At 45.6% G+C, this 11,915-nt stretch overlaps 1 pseudogene; it reads left to right on the plus strand.

Annotated features, from left to right (window-relative positions):
- The first annotated feature begins 996 nt into the window (after positions 1 to 996).
- On the plus strand, positions 997 to 5,286 carry LOC119327461 (annotated as a pseudogene).
- Positions 5,287 to 11,915: the final 6,629 nt, after the last annotated feature.

The following is an 11,915-nucleotide window of genomic DNA, read 5'->3' on the forward strand; positions in this document are numbered from 1 at the left end:
TTTGATTTTTGCAATTTTAGTCATGAATTTAGGAGCTCTAATTATGAAGCTCACAACCTAGCGAAGCATGCTCTCTCTCTTGGTGATGGCCGCCATGTTTGGTTAGGGCACCCCGGGAATTTACCATCCGTCCCTGTAAACATTGTGACGAATTAATAAAGCTTCACGACGTTGTCTCAAAAAAAAAAAAAGCTGCGCGCGCCTGGGACAAAAGTTTTGCATGAATCTAGAGAACTTACATATGCTGTGCAATACTTAATTCTCATCTAGAAGATGCCGCTAATGGAGGAAGGCCCGGCTACTCGTGTTGTAGTGGTTTCCAACATGTTGCCTGTGGTCACCATCGCCGACAAATCGGGTTACACTATCAGTTGATGGGGCCTTCTCTTCGGTGCATGGCTCGGCTGCAGTCGACATGATCTTGAGGAGACATGATGAAAGTGTGATTTTTGCTGCGTATCACTGCCTGTTTAATTGTAACGAGGCATTATAGGCTGAGTTGCATGCACTTATTTAGCAACGATGAGAAAGAGTGGGGCATGGGAGATGGCGGCGCCTTGAGTCCTGTGAGCCGGCCCGTATCCCATACTCTACTCTAACTTGCCGGCGACCAGGCGAACACTCTCGAGAGCACAGCCGGCCGTCGGCCATGGGCATGGCAGGGACGGACGAGCTCCGTTTAGATTATGTTTCACGTTGTATGTAATAATATGGATTTGAGATTTCTAATTTGAGATATCCGGATGTAGATTGCATTATTTGAGGGGTATCCGGTCAGTGCCTGCGGACGTGTCCGGGCGCGTCAGTGGGTGTTTGAGGGACCGGATTTGCTAAGTTGGGCTGTAGATGCTCTAAATCCGTTAAAAGAGCTAATCACGTTGGTGGTCGCGCGGTTGGTGGGAGTGCTGTAGGTAGTCCTCCATGCTGCGGATGGCAAGATATTTTCGTCGCCAATAATTGGCTACTTGCAGTACTCTGTCCACTTGAGCACCATTAGGATTTTCGGCCGACTTCAATTTTCCCTTCCACTTTCCCCTCTCTCTACCCCGTGGGCTTAGCTTGATTGCTGGCCGCCATGATGAAGGTGAGTTTACCTGAGAAATCTTGCTGATCCGTAGCTATTGTTGGTTGCTCCATGGGTTAATTGGTTGCTCCATGGGTTAATTGGTTGCTCATCTCGTTTGTTCTTTCTATGGGGATCGCAGCGGAAGATGGTGATGAAGGTGTCGCTGAACGACAGCAGCCAGCAGCGGAAGGCTCTCAAAGCAGTCTCCACTCTCCATGGTACGTACTACCGCTACTACTTCCCTGATCCTGTGATCCAGGTTTATGTCTCATCAGTCTTATTCCTGAATTCGTTTGACGTGAAGGTATCGACTCGATTGCTGCGGACTCGCGGGACGGGATGATCACGGTCACCGGTGTCGTCGACCCCGTCGATGTTGTGGGCAAGCTGCGAAGGTTGTTTGCGAATGCAGAGATCGTCTCGGTCCATGTTGTGGGCAAGAAGGAGGCCAAGATGAACGCCAAGAAGGAGGCCTCCTCCTCCTCCTCCTCCTCGTCCTCCTCCCAAAATAGTGGAATGTCCCTATCCCTATCCCTACCCCTACCCCTTCCCCTGCCCCTATCCTCCTCCTCCTCCTCCTCCTCCTCCTCCTCCTCCTCGGTACGAGTTTACAGTCGGGTTCTTGAACAGCATCACAGACAATTTCTCCGAGGAGCGCATCATTGGCCGTGGTCGGCATGGACTAGTCTACAAGGTACTAAGTAGTATGATTTATTTCGGGAGTGCATAATCGCTCCAAATTTCATTAGTATGGAGCTGATAACAGAAGATCCAATTTCTGCAATACCATCTTTGTGATTAAAGTTCTCAGCAGAGCCACCCATATGCTCTGTCCCACACATAGAAAAGCTTATAAAGGCTGCAACAGCTCCGGAACACTTAGCAATGGTGACTTAATACATAGTATATTTTAAGAGGGAGTGCAGGACAATGGGGTATGCATTGCTGTGAAGAAGCTTCATCTCATGTCGGAACTTGATGACGAGGAATTCAAAAACGAGTTTAATAATCTTATGAGGGTCCGACATCAAAATACCATACGGTTGGTTGGTTACTGCCATCATACAGCACAGGTGCTTGTTGAGCACAATGGAAAGCATGTTTCTGCTCGAGTAAAAGAAAGATATTTATGCTCTGAATACATGGAGGGAGGAAACCTTGACAAGCATCTTTCTAGTATGATTATGCTCTACTTACACCATCATTTTTTAATGCACAAAAAATTGATGTTCCGTAAACTTTACATCCTGGTAATACACATTTTGTTTACTTCTATAGATGAACCATGTGCGCTTGCTTGGCACACATGTTACGAAATAATTAAGGGTATCTGCGAGGGTATACATTGCTTTCACAAAGGATTCGAAGAGCCTATTTGGCATTTGGAATTAAAACCTACCAAAATTTTGCTGGATAAGGACATGATGCCCAAAATTGGAGGTTTTGGTTTCTCTAGACTCTTTGATACAATAGAGACCCCCAGCTCATCAGAAGTTATGGGAACAAGGTACGTCAACACTTAACAGCCATGAGAAGTAAAAGTAATCCAATTCTTCTATGAGTTTTTTTGTGAAAATAAATTCTTTTTGTACTATGCAGTGTATACATGCCACCGGAATACATCAGTAAACGGCTCATCACACCAAAGTTTAATGTATTCAGTCTGGGTGTCATAATCTTGCAAATAATGGCAGGAAAGGAGAGCTATACCAAATGTGCAGACGTTCCTCCCGAAGAATTTATTGAGCGTGTATGAAAAAAACCTATATTGTGAAATTAACATTTTTTTTACAAATATTAGGTTGTGCAATACATCTAGGCATGCATGCTAAGGAAATGTTTCAATTCTGCAGGTACATGGATTCTGGGTAAATGGGACGCAGGGCACAGTATCGAAGCGTACTTCAAACGAAGTTAAAACATGCATCAAAATAGCTCTAAAATGCGTGGAGTCCAATCAAGTGAACAGGCCTAGTATAAATGAGATCATACAAAGAATGAATAAGATTGATATTGTTGAGTGCTCATCTGTAGGTGATCTATATAGGATAAGGGAGTTTGCATTCGAGTTCTTAGAACATATAACAAATGTTTTTTCTGAGCAGAACATAGTTGGCCGTGGTGCATGTGGAGTTATTTACAAGGTATGGTATTGCTTCATCTTCTGACTTTCATATGAACCCTACTGTTAAATACAAGAATGATGTGCATAAAACAAAGATTTTCAACAGGGAGTGTTGGACAATGGAGAAGAGATTGCTGTTAAGAAACTTCATCAAACGTTGCCGATTGATGACGAGCTTTTTAAGAAAGAGGTTAATAATGTAATGAGGGCCCGACATGAAAATATTGTACGGTTAGTTGGCTACTGCCACCATACATCACCAATAATTGTTGAGCACGAAGGAAAACATGTTTCTGCTAGTGTGATAGAAAGAATGATTTGTGTCGAATACATGCAACGAGGAAGCCTTGACGATCAACTTTCAGGTATGATTCTGCGCTAGTTGCAATAAATTATATTTGAATTTCTTACAACATAATCAACTATGTAAGGAGGGAAACACGGTCTATTTACTCACCCTTGGATCCATACATATGATTCATGCTTCGGTGAGGAGTTGAGTAGCAACCAACAAGAAAGGAGATATATGTTAGGGTTGAGGGAGATAATGGATCATTTTTTGTAGCATCTAGGCTGTGGAAATCAGGCAGTATGGTGGATTATGTCTTAGAGACAACATACTTGATAATACTAATATATCATTTACTTATACAGCTGAATTCTGCAAACTTGATTGGGACAAATGTTACAAAATAATAAGATGAATATGTGAGGGTTTACATTACCTTCATAATGAAGTTCCTCCCATTTACCATCTGGACTTAAAACCCGGAAATATTTTGCTGGATAAGGATATGGTGGCAAAAATTGGTGATTTTGGTTTGTCAAGACTCTTTGATACAACGCAAACCTATATGACAACATCTGGAGTTATTAAAGGAACATAGTAAGTTAGTTATTCAGAAATATTTAATCAACTTCTTTTCTTGGACATGTAAAAAGAATTTTTTTGATGTATTGCAGTGGATACATGCCACCAGAATACATCAACGAACATCTGATCAGTCAGAAGTTTGATGTATTTAGTCTCGGGGTCATAATCATAAAAATGATGGCGGGAAAGGAGGGCTTCTCCAACTATGCACACACCCGTCGGGAAGAATTTATTGAGCATGTAAGGAAAAGGATCCAGTATCATGGAAAACATTTTTTCACATGTATTTTATTGTGCCTCATCCCTACGTTGTTCGTGCACACTTCTTTAGGCATTATGTTTCAATTATATATGTAGGTATGTAAAAAATGGCAAGTGAGGCTGCAAGCAACAATGCGGTCCCATGTATTTGAAGAAGTGAGGACATGCATCGAAATAGCATTAAAATGTGTGGAGGATGACCGAACTCGAAGGCCTACGATGGCCCAGACTGTGAAGGAATTAAGTAACATTGGTATTGCTAAGAGTTCACCAGTAGGTCAGGTACATATCCTTTTTCTCTTGTGGACCAATCTCTTTGCCACCATAACTAACCTTTTTAGGCATTATGTTTCAATTAACCAGGTACGTGAAAATTGGTGAATGCAGGTCCAAGCAATAATGTCGCCCCATCTATCTGAACAAGTGAGGACATGCATTGAAATAGTGTTAAAATGTGTGGAGGATGATAGAACACGAATGCCTACAATAGCCCAGATTGTTAATGAACTAAGTAAGATTGGTATTGGAAAAAGTTCACCCGTCAGCCAGGTACATATTCTCTGCTCCTGTGGATCATCTCTTATTTTCCATGACTGGCCTTATGTCTTTCACCGTCCTACTTTAATTCATATGTTCCCTGCCCTAGTCTGAAATTCTAAACACTTTCCCTGACCGGATTTCCCAAGCTACTTTTTACAACCCGCAGCAAATGCCACAGACGGAACAAGGAGGAGGCCATGTAAATTACGTGCACTGAATTAGAAACATTTTTATTGTCAAATATAATATATTTTCCTAGTAGAGACCACATATGGAAGTTGCACCCACTAAGTATCCCGTGATTGCTTTCCTACCCAAAAGGGCAGATGCCGAGCATATCATTGATGCTAGTAGGGGGCGCTAAATGCACACCCATTATTTTTCAGAAAATACTAATTTTTTTAAAAGGGAGTAAGAAATACCAGCAACTAAACCTTCATTCATTGGGATTATTCGAGAAAAGGCCAATTCACCTTGTCATAGGCATTTGAGTGTTTGTTTTAGAAATAACAAGGTTCATTTTTTAAGAATGAGACTCGTGGACTTTCTCATTTAATAATCACATACCTAAGAAACATAAGAGGGGTGTGTGTGTGTGTGTGTGTGCGTGCGCGCGCGCGCGCGCGTGCGTGCGTGCGTGTGTGGATCCCTACCTGATTTAACAGTTCCATTCTAGATGCAGCGGGCAAACAAGCTGACTGGGTTACACCCCATATGCAACGCCGTTCGGAGAAACGTGGATATCACGCCGTCGCCAAGCGTGCAGAAGCTGAACGTGCGGAAGTGGAACGCAAAACTGAAGCTGAAGAAGAACGTAAAACTGAAGCTGAAGAGGAATGTACACTGAAGATGAAGGGCACTGCCGAAATTGAAGCTGAACCCTGCAACATAAGTTCAGAAGTGGTGACACCTCCGGAAGCAGGAGAACAAGAGGGCGGGTCCCGCGAGTCAGCCAGACTTCATGCCCCCTTTAAGCGATACGCTGGCAATGACTGGTTCCGGCATTAGACAGTGAGCCAGAACTGTAAGTGTGTTCGTGTTTGGTACGCATCTATGTATAACTTTTCCCTCTTCTATAGAGAAGCATCTGGGTGGATCATTTGAATCGAAGAACCCTAAGAAGGGCGAAAGCGAATCACCTATCTTCTCCCTCCATTGCACAAACGCCACAAATACTCAACACTACTAGCTTTACTCACTCAAAGACCCTGAATTACGCGTCTTCTTTTCTTTTTGAGAAAAGCCATAAAGCCTGACTTCAAATTAATGAAGCCATCAACCAACTAGGATACATAGGAGCTGATTACAAAGATCAAAATTTGAAAAAAAAAAACTGAAAGATACAAGTAAATCACACTTGAGACTATACCTGGCCATATCTCGGGCCGGGCCAAGCAAAGCCCGGTGCTGAAAACCCAGGCCCGAGCCCGGCCACCGGGCCTACTAAATCGGGCCTGAGCCTGGCCCGAACCTGGAAAAGCCCGACATGGCCTGCTCGGCCCGGTCCGACCATGGCTAAAAACCCAATTTTCACAGGCCCGGGCCCGGCCCGATCTGCTCGTCGGGCTTGATTTTCAGGACCGAGCCCGGCCCGATGGCATGTTTGGGCTCAGCCCGGCCGGGATTTTCGGGTCAGGCCGCCCGGGCCGGGCTGCCCATGGCCAGGTCTACTTGAGACCAGGAGCTACAGGGAGCACGGCAAGAAATGCCATTGCCGTTTTTTTCCCTCGAGCTAGGGTTATCGTTTCCTCTCGGCGGCGGCAACGTCGCAGTTGAGAAAGTTTCTCCCCTCCCTCGTTATTCTCGGGCCGACAGCCTCGTGATGCCGGGGCTTTCTCCGATCGCCCCTTGGCCTCTGTCCTGTCCGGTTTATGGAGGCGAGGAGTTAGGGTTTACCCGCCCGGCGAAAGTTTCTCATCGGGCAAGAGATCCAACAATGGAGACCAGCGATGCTGGCGGGAACATGCATATTGTTTTTCCGGATGGAGATCATCTAGCAGGTTGGAACGAGCTGATCCTAGGAGGAAAACCTCCCGATCATGGTGTGCACCAAGGTTGGGGCTGCTTGTTGTTAGCTTTCGATGGTGACTTCCATGTACTGCTGCAGTTATCTTGGTTTGTGATAACAGAAGGTGATCCTGGAGGTGGCCGCGGACGCGGTTCAGCTTGAAGTAGAGGCAACATACAAGGTATTGGACGTGGCTACACTGTAGAATACCGTGATGAAGCTATGACAGAGGCAGATGCTAGCAGAAAACGGACACAGGAACATACTGATACAACACCGATGCAAGTCCCCACGGCGCAGGTGGCACCTGCAGCAACTTTGCCGAGGAAGGCCACACTTCTGCAACCAACGCCTCCACTGCCACCAAGTCCCAGCTCCAAGCAGGATCTGAAGAGGCCGAAGACATCAATAGCTACAGAAAAACTGCCGAGGTGCTCGGCACCACCCAAACCCACAGGAGCAAGAGCGGCGTCCTCCGACCCGGAGGGTCGCCGAGCGCAATGAATACTATATGTTGGAACTGTCGTGGCGTGGGCAACGCGGCGACAGTTCATGAACTTCGCGAGCTCGCGAAGAAATTTGCCCACCCTATACTCTGTATCGTGGAAACTCAAATAGAGAGAAGTAGGGTTGAAGCTCTTGCAGGAACTCTGGGATATGATAATAGTTATGCTATAGATAGCCAAGGGAGAAGCGGAGGTATAGGTATCTTCTGGAACAATCCAACAAAAATTGATATTTTGGGCTACTCGGTGTATCATATAGATTGCTCGGTACTTGATCCAGGAAAGGACCCATGGAGACTCACTTGTGTGTATGGAGAGGCCCAGACTCACCTCCGCCATCAGACATGGACCGTGTTAAAAAACATAAGCAGTACAAGCACTCTCCCATGGCTTTGCATTGGAGACTTCAATGAAGTTCTTCGTCCGGATGAGCACGAGGGAGTAGGTCAGCGAAGTAATGCTCAAATTCAAGGTTTTCGTGACACACTTGATGTTTGCATGTTGATGGATTTAGGCTACAAAGGGCGTTTCTGGACTTTTGAGAAAAAAGTTGTTGGAGGCACTTTCACGCGTGTGCGTTTGGATAGAGCTCTTGGCTCGGCTGAGTGGTCAGCCCAGTTTCCCCTAGCGAGTCTCTCGCATCTTACAGCGGCCACCTCGGATCATTGCCCTATTTTCTTGGAAATAAATGAGCAGGACAGAGCAAAGAAAAACCGGACCTTCAGGTATGAGACTATGTGGGAGACTCACGTGACATGGCAAGACACCATCCTGGATCGCTGGAATAATATACACTCGGGGGACACAGTGGAGGAGGTTCGACGGAAGCTTGCAGACCTAGCTAGGAATTTGTCAAGATGGAACAGTGATACATTTGGTAGCGTCCGGAAGGAAATAAAAACGTTGAAGCTTGAGCTAGAACGCCTCAGGAGTGATCCTCGGAGAGTCGGCCCGTCACACGCCGAGATGAAAATTAACGACAAGCTTGTGGAGCTTTATCACCGAGAGGAGCTTATGTGGAGACAACGTTCAAGGATCGAGTGGCTAGCAGCTGGAGATAAAAACTCTAAGTTTTTTCACCTTCGGGCGAGTATGCGCAGGAGAAAAAACCTGATAAAAGCGCTAACAAATTCACTTGCGTGCAGATTGACGACCCGGCCACTTTGAAAGACGTGGTGAATGAGTTTTATCAGCAACTATACACATCTAAGGGAGTCACCGGCCTTGATGATGTGCTACAACATGTACCCACCAAAGTCACGGCTGGGATGAATGATATCTTATGCTCACCATATTCTAGTGATGAGGTAAAAAATGCTCTTTTCCAAATGTTCCCAACTAAAGCGCCTGGTCCAGACGGTTTCCCAGCGCACTTTTACCAACGGCATTGGTCTATCTGCGGAGAAGAGATCACGAAGGCAGTACTGAGAATTGTTAGGGGAGAAGAGAGTGCAGAAAGTATAAATGATACAGTTTTGGTTTTAATACCAAAGGTAATGAATCCAACCTTTCTGTCGCAATTTAGACCGATTAGTCTCTGCAACGTGTTATACAAGCTTGCCTCAAAAGTTGTTGCAAATAGACTGAAGTTGATTCTGCCAGATATCATCTCTGAGGAGCAGTCTGCGTTTGTGCCAGGCAGACTTATAACTGATAATATTATTTGTGCCTATGAATGTCTGCATTTTATGAAGCGGTCCAAGGCAAAGTCAAACAGCTCTTGTGCTCTAAAGCTCGATATGATGAAAGTTTATGATCGTTTGGAGTGGGAGTACCTGAGGGCCATTATGGAGAAGCTAGGCTTTGCTAATGCCTGGATAGAAATAGTGATGAACATGGTGACGTCGGTATCTTTCTCTATTCTATTCAATGGAGAAAAACTTGACCAGTTCAGGCCTACTAGAGGAATTCGACAGGGAGATCCAATTTCCCCTTACTTGTTTTGATTGCAGCGGAGGGCCTCTCGTGCCTTTTAAAATCTTGTTCTCAGTCATCAGTACTTGGCGGTATCAAGGTGGCTCCTACAGCTTCAGCTGTGAACCATCTTTTGTTTGCAGATGACAGCCTGCTGCTTTTCAAGGCGAGTGTTGAGGGTGCAAATGCGGTATCAAACCTGCTGAATATTTATTGTAGTGCTTCCGGACAGCGAGTAAATAATGAGAAGTCTTCTATTTTCTTTAGCAAAGGTTGTCCCCAGCAGGTGCGCAATAATGTTAAAGATGCTCTAAATGTTCAGAATGAATCTCTGAGTGACAGGTATTTGGGTATGCCAACTGATGTAGGACACTCCAAAAACGGTACTTTTAGATATCTCAGAGATCGTGTCTGGGAGAAGGTGAAAGGATGGATGGAGAAGTTGGTGTCTGCTGCAGGTAAAGAAGTGTTAATTAAGTCAGTCGCCCAAGCAATTCCTGTCTATTCCATGGCATGTTTCAGACTCCCTAGAGGCTTGTGTGAGAATGTCACGTCAATTATTCGGCAGTTCTGGTGGGGTAGCAAGCAAGGGAAGAGGAAACCGGCCTGGGTGGCATGGGATATCATGACAAGGCCAAAATCTATGGGCAGCCTTGGTTTCCGTGATCTTGAAATATTCAATTTGGCCCTTTTGGCCCGGCAAGCATGGAGACTTCTAAATAGCCCAGATTCGTTGAGCGGGAGGATTTTGAAAGCAGCTTATTATCCGGAGTGTGGGATTTTGCAAGCTGAGTTGGGTACTCACCCATCACAAATTTGGCGAGCAATCATTGATGGCAGGGACATAATGCAGCAGGGAGTCATCAGGAGGATAGGTACCGGAGAAAGCACACTCATATGGGAACATAACTGGATTCCGAGGGGTGACATACTTAGGCCTATCACATCCCTTGTGGTGGATCCACCGATATATGTATCTGATCTAATAGAGCCGACTACATCTTCATGGAGGGAGAGTTTAATTCGATCTATTTTTATACCTATTGATGTGGAGGCGATACTCAAAATACCTCTTTGCCTGAGGAGGGTGGATGATTTTTGGGCTTGGGACAAGGAAATACGAGGCAATTTCACTGTTCGGTCGGCTTACAAAATGATAGAAAACACCAAATTAAATAGAGAAGGGTGGATGTTTGAGAGTGCTGGCACGTCAAGTAATGAGCATCACAACAATGGGTGGGCATCCTTATGGCGAACACAGGTACCGAATAAAATCCGAGTTTTTCTCTGGCGTCTTGCCCGGGAGTCTGTACCGACATGTGAGCTTCTTCATCATCGCAACATGGCGGAGTCTCCAGCGTGCCCCTTTTGTGGCGCTGCGGACTCGTGGCGCCACGCTTTACTTGAGTGCGCGATGTCTCGCAGTGTGTGGGCACTGTCTTCAGAGATGCTAGTGGAGAAAATGTGTCTGGACATGAACCCAAAGGCCAAGGACTGGTTATTTAACATGCAGGATATGTTATCGCATGCAGAGTTCACCTGGATGGCTGTTACTTTATGGGCAATTTGGAGTTCAAGGAGGAAGGCTTTGCATGTGGAGATATTTCAGACTCCGTTCCATACTGATGGTTTTATTAAAAAATTCATATCCGAGCTCCAAGTGCTTCAAAAGCCAACAGCGTCCACATGCGTTAATACTAATGCAAGGCCGAACCATTGGATTGCCCTGCCCCAAGGCACAGTTAAAATAAATGTTGATGCTGCTCTACGGAGGAATACGTCATTAGCAGCCGTGGCTGCGGTGTGTAGGGACCAAGCAGGGAATTATATTGGATCTTCAGCAATTACCCTTGTGGGAATATCAGACCCTACAACACTTGAAGCCTTTGCAGTCCGAGAGGCGCTGGCCCTTGCAGATGACCTCTACGAGCAAAGAATTTATGTTGCTTCAGATTGCAAGATTGTTATCGATGATATCAAGCAGAAGAGTGCGGCAGTGTATGGCGCAATTATCCGAGAAATTTTAGATCATTCTGGCTTTTTTACTAGTTGCTCTTTTAGTCATGAATTTAGGAGCTCGAATACCAAGGCTCACAATTTAGCGAAACATGCTCTCTCACTAGGGGTTGGCCGTCATGTCTGGCTAGGTAATCCCGGTGATCTTACTTTCGTCCCTGTAAACATTGTGACGAGTTAAATAAAGGTTTCACAAGATTGTCTCAAAAAAAAAAGAAATGCCATTGCCTACACTATGAAAACAGAGTCATGTTGCCGGAGAGCCCAACGCAGCTAGAACAAAAGTGCAGAGTTCAACCGAAAACGCCAATGGATGCCGACGGGAGAGGCTGAACCGCGTGGAGAGATAAATCGGCTCTGCCATCGACCCAAGGGAGCCAAAGTTGGAGAGAGATCGCAATCTCCAGTTCGTCCATGCCATGCCACTACACGAGGACATCGTACACCAGGCAACGACTCACAAGGGTACTGGACAGAACCGCTGAAGGATTGCGGACCAGTCAACTCGACCCCCACACCACCGGCGGCCACGAGAGCAACCCAACCACCGCTGCCACCAACCACCAAACACCACAGCCACAATCTCCACCGCTAAAACACCATCG

This window comes from Triticum dicoccoides, chromosome 7A, assembly GCF_002162155.2.
Source record: "Triticum dicoccoides isolate Atlit2015 ecotype Zavitan chromosome 7A, WEW_v2.0, whole genome shotgun sequence".
Lineage (NCBI taxonomy): Eukaryota > Viridiplantae > Streptophyta > Magnoliopsida > Poales > Poaceae > Triticum > Triticum dicoccoides.